Source organism: Euprymna scolopes, chromosome 23 (assembly GCF_053919585.1).
Source record: "Euprymna scolopes isolate OS-2025 chromosome 23, ASM5391958v1, whole genome shotgun sequence".
NCBI classification, from domain to species: domain Eukaryota; kingdom Metazoa; phylum Mollusca; class Cephalopoda; order Sepiida; family Sepiolidae; genus Euprymna; species Euprymna scolopes.
The window spans coordinates 104,123,795-104,144,865 of NC_136504.1; the positions used below are offsets into that span (position 1 = coordinate 104,123,795).

Here is a 21,071-nt window from a genome sequence, read left to right on the forward strand (position 1 = left end):
GGGGTTGTGGGGGTTGTATCCCCGCCACTGGTCTACTTATCTCTTCCATGTTAAGTTCGGACACTTTTTTTCTCAATACAATCTTGTGTTTTACGGCCGATTAAATTGGTTTAAACTTCTTTTTTCATATTATTTAAACGCAAATAGATCACAATAACCAGATAAAGCAAAACAAACACAATAAATTAAACATTACTGATCTTCATTTATTTTTCTTACAATACATTTTCCATTTTGTATTCTTCATTGGAACTCTGTTCATCCAACCGCTGCCAACATGTTTTATTATCTTTGCATGCGGATTCCCATTAATGAAAACAACACAATGCATACACTTGGTTTACTGGCATCTTATTTTATTCTCGCTCCATTATCTAAAATACAAGTCTGTCATCGCAAGGGACGTTACTCTAGCGGTGTAACCTGAGATTAGTTCCTCATGCAACAGGTAGCGCAACCTGTATCATCGTAGGCTTTCATGTGATTAACACAACCTGCCTTAGACAACAGAGCCTGATCACATATCTTACAGATCCAGAGATCTCCATGGTTGGGCAGCAAGGTTTGGCATTTCCTACATGCTCTCTTGATCTTCACTCAGTCTCTTTTGGCTGATTTAAAGTGTTCTGCGCCCCTGTATATCAGTGTCCTCCACTGCTTGCGATCATGCTGTAGGGACTCCCAACTATCAACAGGAATATGAAAGCTCACCAGACTCTCCTTGATGCTATCACGAAAACGTTTTTTGGGCTTGTGCTGGTGTCTTTTTCCAAGAAAGAGCTCACCATAGAACAACTGTTTTAGGAGTCGATAGTCTTCAAGCCAGATAAGATGACCCGCACAACGCATCTGGTTCTCAATAACAATGGTAGCAATACTGGTTGTTTTGGCCTTATTTAAGACATACGTATCAGGGACAAAGCTATACCACTTTAAACCAAGAATGTGTCTAAGGCAGTGCTGATGGAATCTCTCGAGTAATTTTATGTGACCGGTACAAGGTCCAAGTTTCAGATGTGTAGAGTAGAGATGTTACTACACATGCTTGATATACTGAAATTTTAGTTGTCAGAGATACAAGACCAGCCTCTATCTTGTAACCTTCCAAAAGCATCTGATGCCTTGCTGAGTCTCTGTCTTATTTCCGCATCAAGAGTGCCATCATTTGATAAGGTACTTCCAAGGTAGACAAAGTTTTTTATGACTTCAAGGCACTTTCCACAGACGAAGATATTAGGTTCCATATACAGATCATCAGGAGCGGAAGTGTATATGACTTTAGTATTCTTAATGCTAACTGCCAGTCCAAAGCATGTACAAGCATTTGTAAAGAGATCCATCACTAGTTGCATATCACTGGGGAGTGTGTTACCAGGTCAGCATCATCAGCATACAACAGTTCCCTAACAAATCCATCACTAACAAGTGTTTTAGCTTGGAATCTTCTGAAGTTGAACACCTTTCCAGTCGTTCGGAATCTAATCTAAACACCCATATCGTAATCATGGAAACCATACCAGAGCACAGCAGTCAGATAGAAAAAAAAACAATGTTGGTGCAGCTATATCATCTGCTTTACAACATTATAAATGGGGAATTCTTCTGAAAGCCGGCCATTGTAGTTGTCGCGACCTTTCATACTATGATGAAATTGCTTGAACTTGTCTATAAAAGCAGGTGTACAGCCAAATTTTTCCAGCACTTTCCAGAGAGCCTCACGGTTGTCTGTGTCAAATGCCTTGGTTAAGTCCACAAACACCTGGCAAAGAGGCATACACTGCTCAATACATTTTTCCAAAAGCTGTCTAGCAGAAAACACCATATCCACAGTTCCTCGCCTACCTCTACAACCAGACTGAGATTCCGGAAGGATATCAGGACATACATACTTTTCAATCGGTTTAGCAAGAACTGTGCAAATACCTTTCCAACTGCACTCAGCAGCGAGATACCTCGATAATTTCCACAATCAGACCTTGTACCCTTTCCTTTGTACAACATAACCAGGGTGGCATCTACCCAATCTTGGGCAACCGGGTCCCCCCGTCCATACTGACAGTATCAATGAGTGGACCACACAATGTACATTGACACCACCATGTTTCAGCAGCTCAACAGGGATGCTTTCCAGCCCAGGAGCTTTGTTCGAGTTTATCTGTTTAATGCAGTCAACTGTTTCCACAAGAGTCGGTTCAACATCAAGTTCTGGACAAAAGGGGCATTGAGGGATACTTTCTATTGCAGCAACATCAACATTGGATGGATTATGAAAAAGATCATGAAAGTGTTCATGCCATCGATACATAATTTCATTTGAAGTTTTCAGCAAGGTTTTCCCATCCTTCGCCAGAAGTGGTGTAATTGAAGAGGATTTCAGACCATAAGCCTGATGAAGCAAAATGTAGAATGTTTTGACATCTCTATGATCGTAGGCAGTCTGTATCTCCCTGGAGAGGTCAGACCACCATTTGTTTTTTATTTGGCGCACACAACACTGAACCTCACTCTGCACAGAAGAGAAGTGGGCAGCGAAAGCTGGCCTGTTCAGAGGTGAAGAGTTGAGAAGTTTCAACTAAGCTTTCTGCTTTCTATCAATTTGAAGGTTAATTTGATTAGAATTATCAGCAAACCAATCTCTATCTCTGGGAACCTTCAATCCAAGAGCTTCAACACCTTTTTGGTATATTGTATCTCTTACTGTCTCCCAATCACAATCTGAGAAATCCACCTGTTTTGAAAGCAAATTTCAAGGAACTATGTACGACTGGATCCTTCAATTTTGGAAACATCAATACGTTTAGGCACTTTGACTCCATTAAAACGGCTTTTTGCGAAGTGTAATTTTCAGTTTAGCTCTGACCATTAAATGATCAGTACCACAGTCAGCACCACGCATTGCTCTTACTTTGCAAAAAATTTCCAAGATCACCGTCTACACAGTATGTAATCAAGCAAATGGCCATGTTTAGATTGGGGATGGAACCAGGTCTCCTTGTTTATCTGGTGGGAAAAAGTGTCAGTGATAACAAGATTTAGTTCGCTGCAGAGATGGAGAAGCAGCATATTTGAATTGACTCTACCAATGCCATATGGACCCAACAGAGACCAAGTCTCATTGTCTGATCCAACCCGTGCATTGAAGTCACCAAGAGCCACCAAAGTCTCAGCACTTGGCAAACTGGTGATAACAGATCTAAGCATCAAACGAAGTAAGAGTCGGCGCATAGACAGAAAGAACATTCATGTAACGACCAGCAGCAAGGGGTATTCTCAATGTTATTGCATGGTCATTTATGCCTGCTGGCTGTTCAGTCTTGTTAATTAAGGAGTTCTTAACTGCAAAGCCAACATCAGCCTCACGCCTCTCCTTTTCAGCTCTACCAGACCAGAAGATTGTGTAGCCTAACTCATGCTCAACCAGTTGATCCTCACCTGCGAAACGTGTCTCAGAGAGTGCAGCAATATCTATATTGCATCTTTGCAATTCCTTAGTCAACATTGCAGTCTTCCATTCTAGTCTTTTACCATTGTCAATAAGTGTTCTCACATTCCAGCAACAGAGCTAGGGTGGGTGTCGTTTAGCATATCTTCTGTTCCTGTTAATATAGACAACCATCGCCAATAGGACTTTTTTTTGACAAATGTCGGAGGGAGTATTTGTACAAAGATGTTATTACAGAGATTTAGCTTTGTACGGTAGCTAGTCTCTCGGTTCCAAATGTTGATATCCAGCAACAAGCAAGAGCCAGATAGCCAGCAACAAATCAAACTGCAGACCAACCTAATGCGGGTACTGGTCTTCCGCTTTATGGTTTTTTAAATCAGAGATTTGCTTCTGCTAGAAAGGTTGTCTTGGCCCTGGCTTTCTGAAGCCCTCTCCACCTCAAATAAAACAAATCCAACACATGCAACATGTAAAACAGTCATGAATCTCGGTGTTAATTTTTGAATTGAGAGAAGCGTTTAAAAAACGGTAGAGTTCCTCAATAGTCATGATGATACATACATACATACATACGGTCTAGCTTTGATATCTACGTACTCCGGGTATTTTTTTTACTATTTTCCCATTCGTTTATTAATTATCAGCAAAAGTATTGATACAGTTCTAAAAACCTTTACATCGTCCATAATTCTATTTTAACATGGCATCCATCATACTCATGGACTTTCTGACTTTTGTTTTTGCCTATATTCATTGCTTTATTCATTTACTAACACACATCCCTTTCATTCCATTAAAAAAAATCTGTAAAACTCAGGAGCCTCGCAATTAGTAAAGTAACTTGTGTTTTCGCCTTCCTCTTCAATTACAGAGTCAGTGAGTCAAACACACATGTACAGTAGAAAGATTAGACACTGCTTATAATATGATGTTGCCTCTCCAAAAAAGTGTACTTTAATCCAGCTGTGAAAATGAATTTAGGTAATAATGGCACTGATAAAATGGCATTGATAAAATGGCACAAGTGACTAAATAAATATGCCACACCAGAAAATATAGATGAAAATCTTACAATTACTTTACCAAAATCTTACAATTATTTTACCAAAATCTTACCATTACTTTACCAAAATCTTACAATTACTTTACCAAAATCTTACAATTACTTTACCAAAATCTTACAATTACTTTACCAAAATCTTACAATTACTTTACCAAAATCTTACAATTACTTTACCAAAATCTTACAATTACTTTACCAAAATCTTACAATTATTTTACCAAAATCTTACAATTACTTTACCAAAATCTTACAATTACTTTACCAAAATCTTACAATTACTTTACCAAAATCTAGAATGGATAAAAGGGAACAATAAAATAAATTTAAAAGAAAATTATATCTGTATTAAAGGAAAAATTCTTAACCCTCACACGAATTTTAATTATTTATTTTTTAAATTATTTATTATTTTAAATTTTGTTTATTTGATCCCGTGTTTTTTAGTATGTTTGTCTTTTACTTATATCACCTAGTAATCTATAAGAAAAAATATGCCATTAAACCTAGTCTGCCGTAATGATGTCATAAGATATTTCATTATGGTTGTTTGGTTAGAAGGTTGGGAACCTCTGATCTATTTTACATTTGTACATTTCCTTAATCTACTAACTTCTGCCTTTATTACGTGAACAATGCTTTTATTTGTGCTATTTTACCTGTATAATTATGAATGAGCATCTGTAAAGATGGATTAATGGTTAAATCACAAACATGAACATATAAAGTGATACTAAATAAACCCATGCATTATAGGATTTAAATGCATCTCAATCCTATCGTATTTATTGACTACCTGGACGAAAACACACAAGTGATGCCAAAATAGATTTAAAAGGAAATGAGATTTTTCATAAAAACTGATGGAAACATTATTGGATCAAGAAATAATAAGGACCCCAAACCACGTGAACTGAAGAGAAATACTAAAGGACAGATTTTGGTAGTGACCGATTGTCCTTTATCTTCGTACACGTCCATTGTCTTTGTAAGCAAATATTAAATGAGTTCTTCGGAGTTTCGCGATTCTTCCGTCAATTTTCATGATTGTTTGACGGGTTTTCACAAGCAAAATTTGTTTTTATGTAGAATGCATTTTTTTTAATATATTCACAGACCTTTTTAATAAAATTATTTTAACTAAACTTTTATTTAAAAAAGGACTACCACTAAAGCAAACATTTTAAAGGTCGGCATTGTTCCAGTACAGGGTTTCTATTTTCGACGGGGCAAGCTTCCCAAAATGAAGCGATTTGGATTGATACTTTTATTAAAAAAGAACGAATTATATTATTTACAAAACATTTTGTAGGGAAGGAAATTTTCCCTATAATTAAGAATTTGGGACGGTGATTTTAATTGCGATAATCGGTTTGTTAAATCATTTCTTGGTTGTATATTCTTATCTAGAGGAATTCCTGTGGCATAAAAGATACTCAGAAAATTCCTTTCGCAAACTGTGGGGTATCATCTCCATATAATATCTATTTTTAAAAGGTATTTTGTTTAAATATGTTTTGTTCTTCACATTTATGCATTTTATTATTATGTGATTACGATTAAATTGCATCAGTACTCCAAGCATTTTGCTTTCGCTAATGGCGTCCTAAATTTACAATTTTTACGTTTTTAATGTAAGAAATGTAGTATCTGTAAGGGTATTTGAAAAGGAAGAAGAGACTGGTATGCTGTTTATATAGGTTCATTACTATGGGGATACATACTAAATTAGTATACACTCCAGAGGAGTAGATAAAGCCCGGGTGGATCACCTGAGACAAATCAGATAATACAATTTTATCCTATTCCATTTTTTCATATGCATTACACATTCATAAATTCATTTTATAATGGGAATGCAGTTTGCAAAAATGGCTATGAAAATAGTCAAAAAGTCAACAATCCCTAAAAGAGTCAAAAAGTCACCAATCCCTAAAAGAGTCAAAAATCTACAATCCCTAAAAAATTGAAAAACTGCAGCAATGGAAAATAAGCCCATTCTCTGCCTCAAATGCATACAAAAATAAAAAAACAATTAAAACGAGCCGCCATAATGATTTGGAGTCTATGCTTAATTTCTAAAATAGGCATCTTTTAACTTCCTCAGCAGGACCTGGGTTCAACTTTGGCTAAACAAACCTACGATCTAACATGGCAACGGTCACACACATGTGGACTTTAATACATACACATGCCTAGATACATGCACGAAAACAGACTGACTTTCATCTCTGCAAACGGATGGACGTTTTTCATACAAACTTTGTCATATATGAAATCTTGTTTCTTATAAACAGAAAATTTATTAAAATCATGGATTTTCTAAGTTCTGTCTTTGTCCATATCTTCAACTTATTTATTTACTAAGATTCAGCAAAGTATTTATTGTAGAATTTGGAAAGTATGGGGCTAGCTCAGCTGAACATTTCTTAATTAGTATAGCATCTCGTCTTCTGTCATTTATTCACATCTAGGAAATAAGTGATCTTATTTGAACAACTTGTGTATTTTTTCTCTTCAAAGAAGTCAGTTTCGTTTATTTTTCCGACCAAATTTTTTTCCAATTTTCACGCTCTGAGTAGTGTAATAAAACAGTCCGGCCCCTAAAGCTGCTTTTTTTGGTGGCTTAAAATGGTGGAGTTATGGGGCCAAAAGGACTATTATAAAGATCTAATGACTTGTCGTGGCATGTTTGATGCTTTCGGAAGCAGCAATGACTATATTATTGTTTGCCCCTTTCTTGACTTCTGTATAAACGGTTTGAGGAGTCATTTTTATCTTGAGTGCCAGTTGCCATTATTTTAATTTTCATGGTTTTTTCTACTGAGGTTCACTTTTTCAATTTTCTTGAATGTGGTTTATCTCTTGTATGTGTTCGCATATGATACAACAGATTTCCTTTGCATGTAAAAGAAGAACCACATACTTCACAAGAATGTAGTTTGCCTCCTGCATGTGTTCGTATATGGCACAACAAATTTGACTTCTATGCAAAAGAAGAACCACGTCATATTTTTTCTATGTAAATGCTCTTTTTTCAATTTTCTTATAAATTTTTCCAAGCTGCAGATAGGAGATGGAGATAGAGTTTTTGACGCCCTATTAAGTTTAGTTGTTTGAATCTCTTTTGTATTTGGTTCATCTGGTATATTTGCCAATTAATTGTTAAAATGTTTTTCATGGTTTCAGTTGTATCTATAATTACTGAAATGAAAGATATCTTCTTTAGATTCCAGTTTCTTTTAATGTTATATATTAAACTGGTATTTCATTATCTCTTCATTTTCATCTCTTTTTACCCTAGCATCATCATGAATAATAACTTCTAATAATGTTGTTGCTTTCTTCCTCTTGTGTTTTATCATTATGTCAGGTGTAATCGATGGTGTATGACTTATTTTCAACTGTTTTTCTAGTAAACGTTCCCAGGATTTTCTGAATTCAATAATTAAATATTTACAAATCGTCCAGTGAAGATATTTACACACTCCATTGTGTCTCACTGTATAGTAACCGTTCCCCAGCAGAACCTTACAGTTGGATGTCAGGTGTTTGCACTCCTTACTTTTGTAGCAGAACCTGATACCAATTATCTTTTCGAAAGCATTTATCATCAAGCTTTGATTTAGAGCAGCCATTAAAACCCTCTCCTGGTGATAGTAGAGCAAATCACTTTTTAGCCAGTATATATAACCTTCTTTATCCATACAGTACTGACTGAATTCCTCCGCACAATACTTGGCCCACTTTTGGTTGACCCTGTTCTTTTAGTCTTTAGCAATGGAAGTTATTAGTGTATTTGACAACTCTTTTGGACTATTTTCACAGCAGACTTGTTTTCTGGCTGTTTCATTTATAAGACAGTCTTGTGCAAAATGTTTGGCCAGTTTAGTAATAAAGGTTGGCTCTTTTTGTGGTTCTGTGTTCGTATATCATCCAACAAATGGTTCACACTCTATACTTCTGTGTGGTAGAATCTGAACTTATTGTAAATGCAGAAACCACTCTTGCATGTATTCGCATATGACGTTGTAAGCTATTCTTGTGAGAGAAAGAAGAACCACATACTTCACAAGAATGTGGTTTATATCCTGTATGTGTTCGCATATGACACAGCAGATTTCCTTTCTGTGAAAAAGTAGAACCACATACTTCACAAGAATGTGGTTTGTCACCCGTATGTGTTCGCATATGACGAAAGAAATCTGGTTTCTGTGCAAAAGAGGAACCACATACTTCACAAGAATGTGGTTTTTCTCCCGTATGTGTTCGTATATGGCACAACAAATTTGATTTCCGTGCAAAAGAAGAACCACATATTTCACAAGAATGTCGTTTATCTCCCGTATGTGTTAGTATATGACGTGATAAATTTTCTTTCCGGCCAAATGAAGAACCACATACTTCACAGGCATATTGTTTTCCTCCAGTATGTGTTAGCATATGACGCAACAAAGTTGATTTTAGTGCAAAAGAAGAACCACATACTTCACAAGAGTATGGTTTTTCTCCCGTATGTGTCCGCACATGTCGCAGCAAATCTATTTTTTGTTTAAAAAAAGAATCACATATTTCACAAGAATATCGTTTTTCATCCATATTTGTTTGTATATGGTGTCGCAAATTTTTTTATAAATATCAAAAATAAGATCCAGATTCTTCACAAAATATAAACTTCTTATATGTGTGTTTCCATATAATGCACAAATTTGATTATGTATAAAAAGTACAACATACTTAACCAGAAAAAAAACAAAATAACTCATAAAACATTCATATTTTTTCGATGTTAGTCAGTAAAATATTTTCATTATATCAGTACGATTTTCACTGATTTTAGTTTTGCCAGTTAGCACGTTGTATTTTTTCTGTTAAAATATTGAACAGAATTTAATTTAATTGAATATTTTAGGCGTGGAATTTATTTGAATTTATAAAAATTTCTATGCATTATTAACTTCAGAGATAATATTATACTAAATAATGACTAGTGAAAACATACTTTTTTACCAAATTTGAATTAATGAAAAAGAATCTTATGACTCACAAGACTATGATTTTCGTCTTCAGGACCTTGTAGATTCACATATATTTTTTACCGAATTTGATTTGATGAACAAGGAACAACATGCTTCACAAGACCATGATTTTCGTCTGCAGTTCTTTGTGGATTCAGAGAATTTATATGGAGAATTTTGCACATATTTTAAAACGTTGTTATGTTTCCAAGGAAATGAAGATCAATTCAAATCCAACAATGGATTTCTCTTCCTTGCTGTAGATTCTACAAATAGAAAATAAATTTTAAAAGATCCATTACATGTGGAAAAATATAATTATGTATTATTAAAATGTACAAGAATCTGTGATTGGTGAAATATAAAGTTTATTGTGTACATTTTTATGCAATCTGTTATCAAAATTAATGAATTTTCTTTTTTCAGATATTTAACATTCTTAACCATATGGAAAATATGTCATAACTCGTTTTATGTACTATAAAACAATCTTTAGAGATATACTTGCAAAGAATACACACTTAATTAGATTTAGAAATAGATATATTTCGCTTGCCAGTTTGAGTAGCATTTCCATAATTATATAATTAACTGTTTTTTATTGCTCACTTAGATTATTTTACCTCATAATTAAAGAAAGGAAAGCATTAAACTCAAACTCATTCGAGCAGAACTCCGTGTTGTAATGACGTAACTTATTGGATTCGTCCCATCGTTCAAGTGTGACAACATGATGAATAGAAACATGTCACACGTACACAATCCGATTATTACCATCAGGGAAGAGAATAAAGAAACACTCGAATCCAGATCTATGGCGGCTGAGGTGGTTGGCAAAAAACCTTGTATCCGTAATCTATGTACGATGAATCAATTTAACCATGGCGCGTTTTCTATGATCCGAACACCCATTAACTGAATAATAAAAAACATAGAAAATTCACCTATGAGATTTGTTTGATGTTTGTTTTTTGTTTTACATTCGAAATAATATGAACCACAATGAGTTAGTTGATAAATTCAACGATTGTTGACCGATTCCTATAAATAAATATAAGGTAACTTTGAATAAACAAAGGCATATAAATGATATTCCTTGAATAAAGAAAGTTCTTTAATATGAAAAGAAAATTGTAAAATAATCACATGAAACGTTTGCAAAATATATAAATAAAAATATGGAGTCCAAACCGTATGAACCGTTTTAAGTTTGACAGTTCTAAATATACCACCTCTCTTTAAAATTTCAACATTTTAAGGGAGACAATCCTGTCAAACTTTATTAAGTTACCCCCCCCCCCTTGTCAATTATCATATGTGCAGAGTTTAGGCAGACATAGTGTCAAATTAGATAGATTTCCCCATATTGGACTTTGCTAGATTTCATTCTAAAATTTAATTTTTGGAATTAATTCATGTGACAATATTAACAAAAATGTTTAAAGAGTCCCTATATAATTTTAATAACACTTTTTGCTGCACTATATTTCCTGTCTTAATCACTCATTCAGAACTGAGTAAAATACTCTTGGTTAGTTTTCTGTGTTTCGAGTTTGACGTGTCTCTAGATGTCTACGTGTGTGAATAAAAGAGCCTACTTTTTTCCATTTTATAATATTTTTATCATCAGCTTTCCAGACTATTTTAAACAAAGTATGTGTTTATGAAACTGATTGCAGTTTATTATTTCCTAACAGAAAAATTTAACAAAAACTCTACAGTTTCTTTAAAAGAAAGCTCCTCCAGTATTTTCAATAAGATAAAATTTAAGCATTTTATATTCTCTTTCCTTTCTTTTTTTTTGCAATAACGGTCTGATTTTCTAATCATTCAGCCATAAAGTATATAGTTTTGTGAAAATGGATTCATACATTCTATATGCTGAAAAATTTTTGTATTCATCGATCTATAATGAAATGTTACAAGAAAATTTGAGATACCGTAAGTTGAACATATTCGCAAACATTTTTCTTCTTTTTTTTAACTTGAAGATCTAACTGTTGTTCGTTTTTTGTTCAACGTTTTGATGCTTTTCTAATTGTAAGTATAGCAAATTTAACAATCAAATTACTTTGCTTTTAAAATTGCTTCACTTGCACTGCACAAGTTGTTTTGAAAATCCATCACTGTTCCATGTTAGTATTTAATTTATTTTTCAGCATTCAAAGTTCCTTAAAACTTTCTGGCATCAATAATAGCCACCAACATTTGGTATTTTATGTATCTTTTGACTGTTTTTAATCCACGTGAGTTTTGTTGTTTACTCTTGTGCTTCATTCTGAGTTATTTTACCAACTAAAGCAATAAACTACTATATTGTATTGAATCGTATGTCAGCCTCACACAAATCATTAAAGCAATAAACTACCATATTGTATTGAATGTTAATTTTTTAGTTATTTAAAAATCTAACATCTGTCTCTTACTGTTCTGTTGAGAAAATACGACATAAACAAATGAGATGATAGTCATGAGTGAAAAGATTGAGAAAAACACGCAATGAATAAACCAATGAGTCCACACAACACTATTCTCATCTGTGAGAGGAATGTGCGAAAATGCTCAAGACTTGAGTGCAAGTGTCTCAGTAAGGCCTATCTACATAAAAAAATGAATCTGTTGAAGAGCTAAAAAGCGATGACACCAGAGTCGTTCAATTAATAACTATCAAGGTTACTCTGGTAGTATTCTGTTGTATCGGTGGAATTGTTCAGGATTGTGTTGGGTAGTATCAACAAAGTTGTTTGGGATAATGTGGGTTTATGTTGATATTATTGATCGAGACAGTGCCGGTTGTATCAACAGAATTGTTTACATGGTGTTGATGCAGTTGTTCATGATAGGATTGAGTCATGTCAATAGAATCCTTTGGTACTGTATTGGTTTGTGTTAAGAGAAGTATTAGGCAGAAATGTTTGATACTATCTTAAGTCATATTGATGGTATTGTCTGTGTTGAGTCATGTAGACAGAAGCATTCAGTTTACGTTTGTAGTTCAGTTTACTTCATGGTTGTTACAGTTTTACAATATATGATTATAATTGGGGGTCGGTCTCTCTTCCATGGTGAAGTTACAAGGTATTTCAGCAAAAACACAGTGCACAATATTGGAGGCAGTGTTAAAGGCATCCTTCAGTCTTGCCAGACTATGGATATCTAGTGTAAAGGTGCCTGCATGTGAAATTTTTGTGGCAAGAGTTGCACAATCTCTGAGCACCCCTTTCCTGAGTCGACATTGTTGAATACCTGTGGCAAGTGGAGGCTCATGACGACTGGAAACAATGCTGAGATAAGAGGACACTGAATAACAACAAAACACCTATGATTGCATCTGCAAATGTAGCAGATAATTTTAGGATCCATTGTAAGGGTATTGATAAAGTGGTGGTGCTTGACAATGAAGTTGCTAGTCTGTATAAGGTTAGGGTTAGTCTGTATAAGGTTAGGGTTAATCTGTATAAGGAGGGAGATGCTATTTGGGTGAAGAATGTGAAGGGAAGATGTATGACGCAGTTCAACATGAGTTCAATATGAGTACAGTGATGAAAATCAATAGTCAACACTCTGTTTCAGTTAATGGAAACAACGCCACATAAAATATGTGTATCTAGCATGCCAAAATGATTGCTTCATCTGTGACGACATTGCTTCTTCAGATGACAAAGCCTCACTGCTATACAAGCGATAACATGAAAAAAGCTTCTCAGAGAGTGATGCACCCAATGATCTAGGGCAGGAAGAATTCAATGATGCCACAAACGAAAGCACCACTGAGGAAGTTCCTGGAACCACAATATTAAGGCAAAGTACCAGACAGAAGCAGGCTGCTCAACATTGCCATTTATGGGATCTTGAGATTAGGGAGAAGTGCGAGACACATGCATGAGACTTGCGTGTATTGTTGGTAGTGGGTCAGTCATATCAATAGTGTTGTTGGATTGGATTGGGTCATGTCAACAAAATTGTTCACGACCATGTGAGGGCTTATCAATAGAATTGTTCACATTGTGTAGGGTCATGTTAAGAGTTTTGTTTGGGATCGTGTTGGGTCGCATCAATGGAGTTGTATGGGCTCATCTCAAGCTATGTCGCCAGAATTGTTTGGGATTGTTGTGGTCCTTATCAACAGAATTGTTTGCATTATGTCGATGGAATTGTTCAGAATTACATCATATTGTGACAACAGAATCGTTTGAGACTGTACCATGTTGAGTCGATGGAATTGTTAGGGATCATGCTGGGTAATGCCAACAAAAGTGTTTGGTAATGTCAGGTTTCATTAACAGTATTGTGTTGAGCTGTGCATTTGAAAGTGTTCAGTTTATATTTGTTGTTCAGTTGACTTAACGGTTGTTGCTGTGATAACAATATATACATATATATATTTGGGGGGGCTGTCTCTCTTTCTATCTGAAGTGACATCTATAAGCTAAACCTGTAGTTTGCTATTTGGAATCATATTTATAATGAGTGATAATTCAATGGTTTGAGTGACAAGTGCTTTCATTGCCACAAGAAAAAACAACAGACTTAATCAATTGTTTAAAAGAAGATAAGTTAAATGTATAAGGTGTAATCAAGTAGAACTAAAGGCAAGTCAATTCAGTTAAACAACAATGGATAAATAAAAGAACCCTTTATAAGGGCAAATATTTATTATTAACAACAAAAAGCCATATCAGGGTTTAGTGGATTTGGGCCAAAGTAGAATCTACCCGTTGAATACACATGCAAGCATCTTCCAAACAACCAATCATCTATCACCATCACATAATAAAGATATATTTTTATATTTTCATATATCAGTGTTGTCATTCTTTTAAACATAGTAGAAATACAATACCAAAATATCACATTTTTGTTATTTACTTTTCAAACAGTAGTTTGTATTACTCAATATCAGTTGCAATATAAGTTTATCAAATTTTGATCACTAAAACAAAAACATTAAACCAAACTATTTGTAGATTATTTTGAAAATTGAAATTCATAAAAATAAAAACGATTAAATTCAACTCTTCCATATAATAAAATTAATCGACTTTATTATTATGAAGTGAATTTTGAATCCTACCAACAGAAGAAATTAACTAAGAAAACGATTGTGCCTGGCTGAATAAGAACAATCAACTCATGTAGTTTAAATAATGCATTTTTAAATATTTTATCTTTAGGAAAAGTTTTCATAATGCCATTTTAAGAAAAATTAAAGAAAACATGGTACTTGCCCTTCCATTAAATATAATGAATTTAAATTAAATATTTATTTTAAAAAATGAAGATAAAGACAGACAATAACTATGAGCTGAATGATATTATAGAATGTTGGAACCAGAGTTAAAATTCTAATTCAACTTCGTCCCATAATTAAAATCAAGATTCACATAATTTTCAAAATCAATGAAAAAAAATTGATTTTGTGTTTGCATTATGCAAAATTATGACATTGCAGCCACAAATTATTTTCTGAAAAATTAAATAAAAATAGATGATCAAATAAAAAGGTCAAATGATCGATTACCTGCCCCCCCCCCATCTATGCTCGCTTATCTATTGCTATTGAAGTTAACATTTAAATATCAAGCTGAAATAATCTTTTCAAAACTAAAAATAAAGTTGTTTTTCCAAAATAAGTATCTGGTTCACAAGAAAGATTTTGCAGTATTGAACTTTTACATTCAGATGAACATATCTTGGGTCAAACAAAAATTAATTGATGGACATGAGCACAATCAGAATCAACACACTTTGCCAATTCAAAACAAGTTTATTTATGCGAGTAATGTAAATATCTTGCGTTCTCGTGGCGATAAAATCGCTGAAGGCGTTTTATATCACTTAGTTTTTGTTATGGCGAGATGAGCAATTCACCACCGGAACTTTTTATCGAAAGAACGTGATCACCGGTCACTGGTGGTGAGAGCCTTCCCTGGGCGGGAACACTTAAAAAACGTAACATGCTGTCTCTGTAAATATTCTCAATAAACTTCTCTATTTCTTTATTACTTCAGAACCTCTTTATCCATTTATTTCCCTGGTGGAATACCTTTCTTGAATATCCTTTTATTACGGCCACCCACCGCATGATATATCAGTTTTTTAAGCATTTCTCATATAAAAAGTAAAGATACTTAAAAAAAGTGGTAGTCAGTAGATGAGAGGTCTTGAGAGCATGGCGGATGAGGTGGACTTCTGTAGTTCAATTTGTTCATCTTCTAAAGGGTCAGTTTAGCAACGTGCGGTCAAGTATTGTCATGCAGAAGAATTGGGCCTTTTCCATTGACTAATGCTGGGTATTGTTGTCGAAGCTTCTGGTGCATTTCTTCTCTTTGTTTACAGTATTCTATTTATTGTATCTCTTAACTTAGTAATTGCTTATGGCCTTATTGCTGTTGTTGTACTGGGTTGGACCAGTCTATTTGTGGAGCTAAATAGATAATTTGTTTTTTCTACAAATATCATTAAAGGTTACAAGAGCTCTAATGTGCAAGATAGAAATCTCTTTATGATTTGTATACAAGGCGACGCACCTAGTAAATGATAGAGTATGACAACATTGACGGTAAGAGACGACTGAAATTAGAAACAAACATACACACCAACAGAGAGTGAGAGCAAACGGTGCTATAAATCCGTTAAATGTGGAATTATTATAACATTGTGGAAAATCAAGTCCAAAAATGATATTTTCAAAGTGCAGAGAAAAAGTCTTGCCTCCTCACAAGAGCAGAGTTAAGCACAAGTTTGCTTCTTTTTTTTTTAACGTGGGGAAAAGTTCAGAAAGATTTCTCCATTTCTAACTGGTCAGAACAGATATAGAATAGCATCAGAACAGATAATATGCTTTAAATTTAATTCTATTTTTAAAAAGAAAAAATACAAATGAACCAAAATGGAAACATTAAAATTCATAATTATTTGAATTAAAAAAAAAAAAAAAAAAAGAATTTGAATTAAATTTTTAAAAAAAGAAAAAATATATCGGGCATAAAACCGCTCCAGCATACAAAGAAAATGATATTTTTCTATCGCCAAAAGTACAGATCAAACAATAAAATACCTTGAAAACAATATAGCAAAAACAACAAAAATACACAACTAACTCCTGATCGAAAGTGAACAAATAATTCTTAAATACTGACTTCATCAAATAAAGCCATCCACAAGAAAGTTAGTTTGTAGACTGGAGAAAAAAAAAAAAAAAGAATATGAACAAAAATGAAAAAAAAAAATACTTTCATATAATTGCTTTCGATAACCTCGAACCTGTCAAAGGTCAAATAATTTAAAACACTCGCTATTTAGCTGAGAAGACAAGAAGATACCAGTGATAACATGAATTGTTGGTGTTTATGTCTCCTAAGGAATGTTCTGTCTTTAATAAAAAAAAAATATATAATTATGGCAAACTTAAGTTTTACTTAACACTAAAGTTGACTGAAATAGATAAGGAGGAGGTTGTGACTATTTTTATAACCGAAACCCTCCCCACTGCATGAAGGCACGAATAAGTGGACTGTATGCAAATTAATTTATCAAAGAACACTAGCGGATAAAAATCTCCCGCTAAGACAACCCAACTTTTTCCCCACATACTCTTTCGTAGCATCTCCAGCAATAAAAAGATTAATATAATCGTGCGGTTGCGTCCCTGTAGTAAAAAAAAAAAAAAAAAAAAAAAACTGCAATGAACATCAATTGCATTGCTAACCGACATTTTCATTATGCCTATTTTCTTAGTAAATGTAGTAGGTTTGTTTTAATACACATATAAATTCGAAAAAGTTGTCAAAAAAAAAAACAACAACAACAAACAAATATATAACAAATAAATGTTATTCAAGGCAAGACTAGTTACTTTTCTACCTAACCGGATATTTTTTTAGTGTTTTTATTTAATGTAAAATTTCATTCGGCTCGAAAAAACATAGTGTTTATTTGAAAAAATACAAATGGCGGCGGGCTTACTGTTGAACACGTTAAGTTTGGGAAAATGAGGTCAAACTAAAAAAAAGAACTATACAAAACACTGTTAAAAAGTCACTCAATATATGTTACCGTGACATAGGCTGATATAACAGCATTTGATATAGTTTTTAGTTTGTTTTTTTGATAACTTTTTTCGGATCTATAGTAAAACAAACCCAATGTAGTTATCTCCCTTACATTTTTGCCGTATTCTGCAAATGCGTTAAAAACTGATACTAAACTCATGTTGTAATACTTACTTTTTGTATTATAATCTGCTTTCGAGTGACTTTTTTCGTTTTATTCAGGAAACTTTTTTTTTTCTTTTTTTTTTTTTTTCTTTTTTTCTCAAATATGACTGACGTCCTAAGCTGAAGTTTAAATTCCAAATAACGACCGGAAGAGTATGTTTGCAGAAAACAAAATTCAAGAGGAAAATTGAAAAAAAAAAAATCATTTCGAAATAAGGCTGTTCTATTTATATATCTTTAAGTGTCACCGATAAAATTAATTTTAATATTTACATGAGAAAAAATAAACAAGATTACATGTTTCATCTCCATTAAATTGGTTAAAAAAAAAATAGGTTAAATTCCCTGCGAGCCTGTTTCATGGAGCGGTGAGGAGTGAAAATTGTCCGTTTTAATTGTAAAAAAGATGTTAAATTGAATTATTGAAATTGTGAAGCGATTTTTTTTTTTTTAAATTGTGAAAAGATTTATTGAAATTAATACGTATACATAAATAGTTTGTTTATTATAAAAGCATTATTGGTTACATATGTGCATATATGTTTCAGTCTAGTCCCAATTTAGGGGCAACACTTCATCATATCAGGGAAGCGCCCCGGAAGCGTGTCAAGAATTACATTAGTTTTTGTAAGAGATTTGGGTGAAACACTAACGGAAGCATTAGAGGAGGGGCACCTCCAATCTGTAGTGGAATGGGGGACAAAAATGATGGGGGGGGGGCAGGTCAGTACTTTTTGACGGACCGTCTTTTTAAAAATCTACCAAAAATCAGGTAATTATCCGATCAATACGAAATTTTAAGCGATTATTAGGAGAAGAATGAACTTTATAACTGTGCACTTATTTTTCATAAACGATATTTATATATATATATATATATATATATATATATATATATATATATATATATATATATATATATATATATATTTTTTTTTTTTTTTTTTTTTGCTTACAAAACCCCCTTGTTTTGAAGTGGGAACAAATATGCTTAAAATAATCATCTGAAACTGAACAAAACATATTGTGTTGTTGTAAGGGACAGAATTATAGATTAAAAAAAAAAAATTGTTTGCATACCTTATTTTGACGTTTGAATATCAGAACTTCGATTGTGTTTAATTATCCCGCTTTTGAGTTTTGAAGTGTGAAATTCGGTGAATATGTTAAGTAAAATAATTCATTTAAGTTAAGCAAAACAAAAAAAAAATTTTTTTTAATATTTATACGAAAAAAGCCATTTTAAAATTTTTGATAAATAAATTAACAATTTTTTTTTAGCGAGCCGAATAATGCATGACCATTATTAAACAGGGCATGCTTTGAATAATCGATACAAACAAAAAAATTCGATAAATGTTGTGCCCTTTGTGTTAAAAATAGCATAATTTTTTTCGATCCCGTTTGAAAACATTTGCCGCCTTTCGACTACGGTGGATCAAACGCGCTGAAATAATTTTTTTTTATTCTGCTTTAAATTGCCCCCCCCCCATTTTGGGGAGTCTGGCCCCCACACACATACACATTAAAAACCAAACTCATACAAATGGTCACCCATCTGGTACTGGCCAGACTCAGCTTAATAATACATTGAAATTTTCGTCACTGAAAAATAAGTTTTTTTGGCCTGTTTGGTCTTCCATAGTTTTCTTCTTATAAAACGCAAACGTAAACAGACTCGATCTCGACTCTACATGGACGCGAAATATCTGGTTACCTATATGAATAAGTGGAATTATTTGAAATTCAGGTACTTATATTATAATATTTTTGCATATTCTCTTAGAAAATCATCCTAAATCTTAGTTAGACAATAAATAAATAAATTAATTATTTCAAAAACCTTTTTTTTTTTAATATTTATGTACGTTTTTTGTGCAAGACAAAAAATGTCAATTGTTAACTTTTTGGGAAAATTTAACATTTAAAATTTAATTAAAAATAGTAGAAAAAGTTTTACATTATTCTGTTTTCTATATGATAAAATTCAGGGTTTTATCTTTCTGGAAAAAAAAAAGTTACTCAGAAATAATGGATTTTAATAAATGTAATTTAGTTTTAAAAAACAACAACAACTTGATTTTGCGGCCATTTTTGGCGGTGCCTAATTGTCCACATTCAATACTGCCCAGACTAAGCTTGTTCCCTTCAATAATTAGAAGAAACCTTCTCAACCACCAATGGTTATGGCTAAAAATACATTACCTGAAAGTACTTCTTTTTGGGGCTTCTACATTATTGGAACGAGATTTTGTAGTTGATAAATGGAATTTTCAGTTAAAAAAAAAACAATGGTTTTAGCTAACCTTTTTTTGTCAATTCTAATAAGTTACAATGATTGTTTCCAAATTATGCAGTCGAAATTACCTGAATATTACTGAATTATATATATATATATATATATATATATAAAGTTTTAATCGAGTTAGCAGGTGAAAAATTGCTGCCATTGACCGGGAAATTACCTCCCTGTTAAACTCGCCTGTGTTTTACGATCGTTTTCATCAAATTCTATTTTTTATTTTCTTTGATAAAATTTTTCTACCTCATCGATTTTCATAACTTTTGGATAAAATCATCTTAAAGATGTGAGGAATACATGGATTTCATTGTTTTCGTGTGAAATTCAGTTTTACGATTTCTGAAAATCTCGGCCCAATTCTGTGGAAGTGCCTTTCCTTCAAACTCCTCGGCTTAACGTTCACAGGGAACATGAGTTGGAACAAATACATTGAGAACATTTCCAACCCTGCTGCGAAGAAATTGAGCTCTCTCTCTCTCTCGACTGTGCTAGAAATTTATTTACGCCTTAAATTATCCTGTACCTCTAACAAACTCGAACAGCAGCAAAGTCTCGCCCCTACACAGTAGAGATCCCTAAATATAAGGAGGCCTTCTACTCTAATAGTTTCTTCCCTAGAAATGTTAGACTATGGAATACCCTTCTGGTTTCCTGCTTCTCCAACTGTACTGACATGCAGAAGTTCAAATGCAATGTGAACAGACATCTTCCTGCTCCCTACATAGTATTCCTGCAACTCATATCCCTGATAGTAGCCCCCTACATCAAAGTGACACTATGCCTTGTTTGGGGTGAAAATGTAAGTAAAAAATGAATTAGAAAATGGAAGACACTCAAGTTCTTTTTTGTGATAACAGAGGGGCCTATTCTCATAGGACTACCTTCGACCAGAGACCTTAAATTTTACATTGTGCAATCCAGAAAACCCCCGTTTCAATAAATAAAGGATCTGGAAAACATATGCTGTCCGTTGAACATGAAATAATATTTAAATCAAACAAGAAAATAATATCCAAATCAATGCAAC

At 33.4% G+C, this 21,071-nt stretch overlaps 1 long non-coding RNA gene across 1 annotated transcript; it reads right to left on the bottom strand.

Moving 5' to 3' along the window:
- Window positions 1-7,310: 7,310 nt before the first annotated feature.
- LOC145246102 (uncharacterized) lies at window positions 7,311-17,893 on the bottom strand. Its single transcript, XR_013863086.1, has 2 exons — window positions 17,752-17,893; window positions 7,311-9,789 (listed from the first exon to the last, which is right to left on the bottom strand). It is a non-coding gene; the product is annotated as an uncharacterized LOC145246102 (long non-coding RNA).
- Window positions 17,894-21,071: the final 3,178 nt, after the last annotated feature.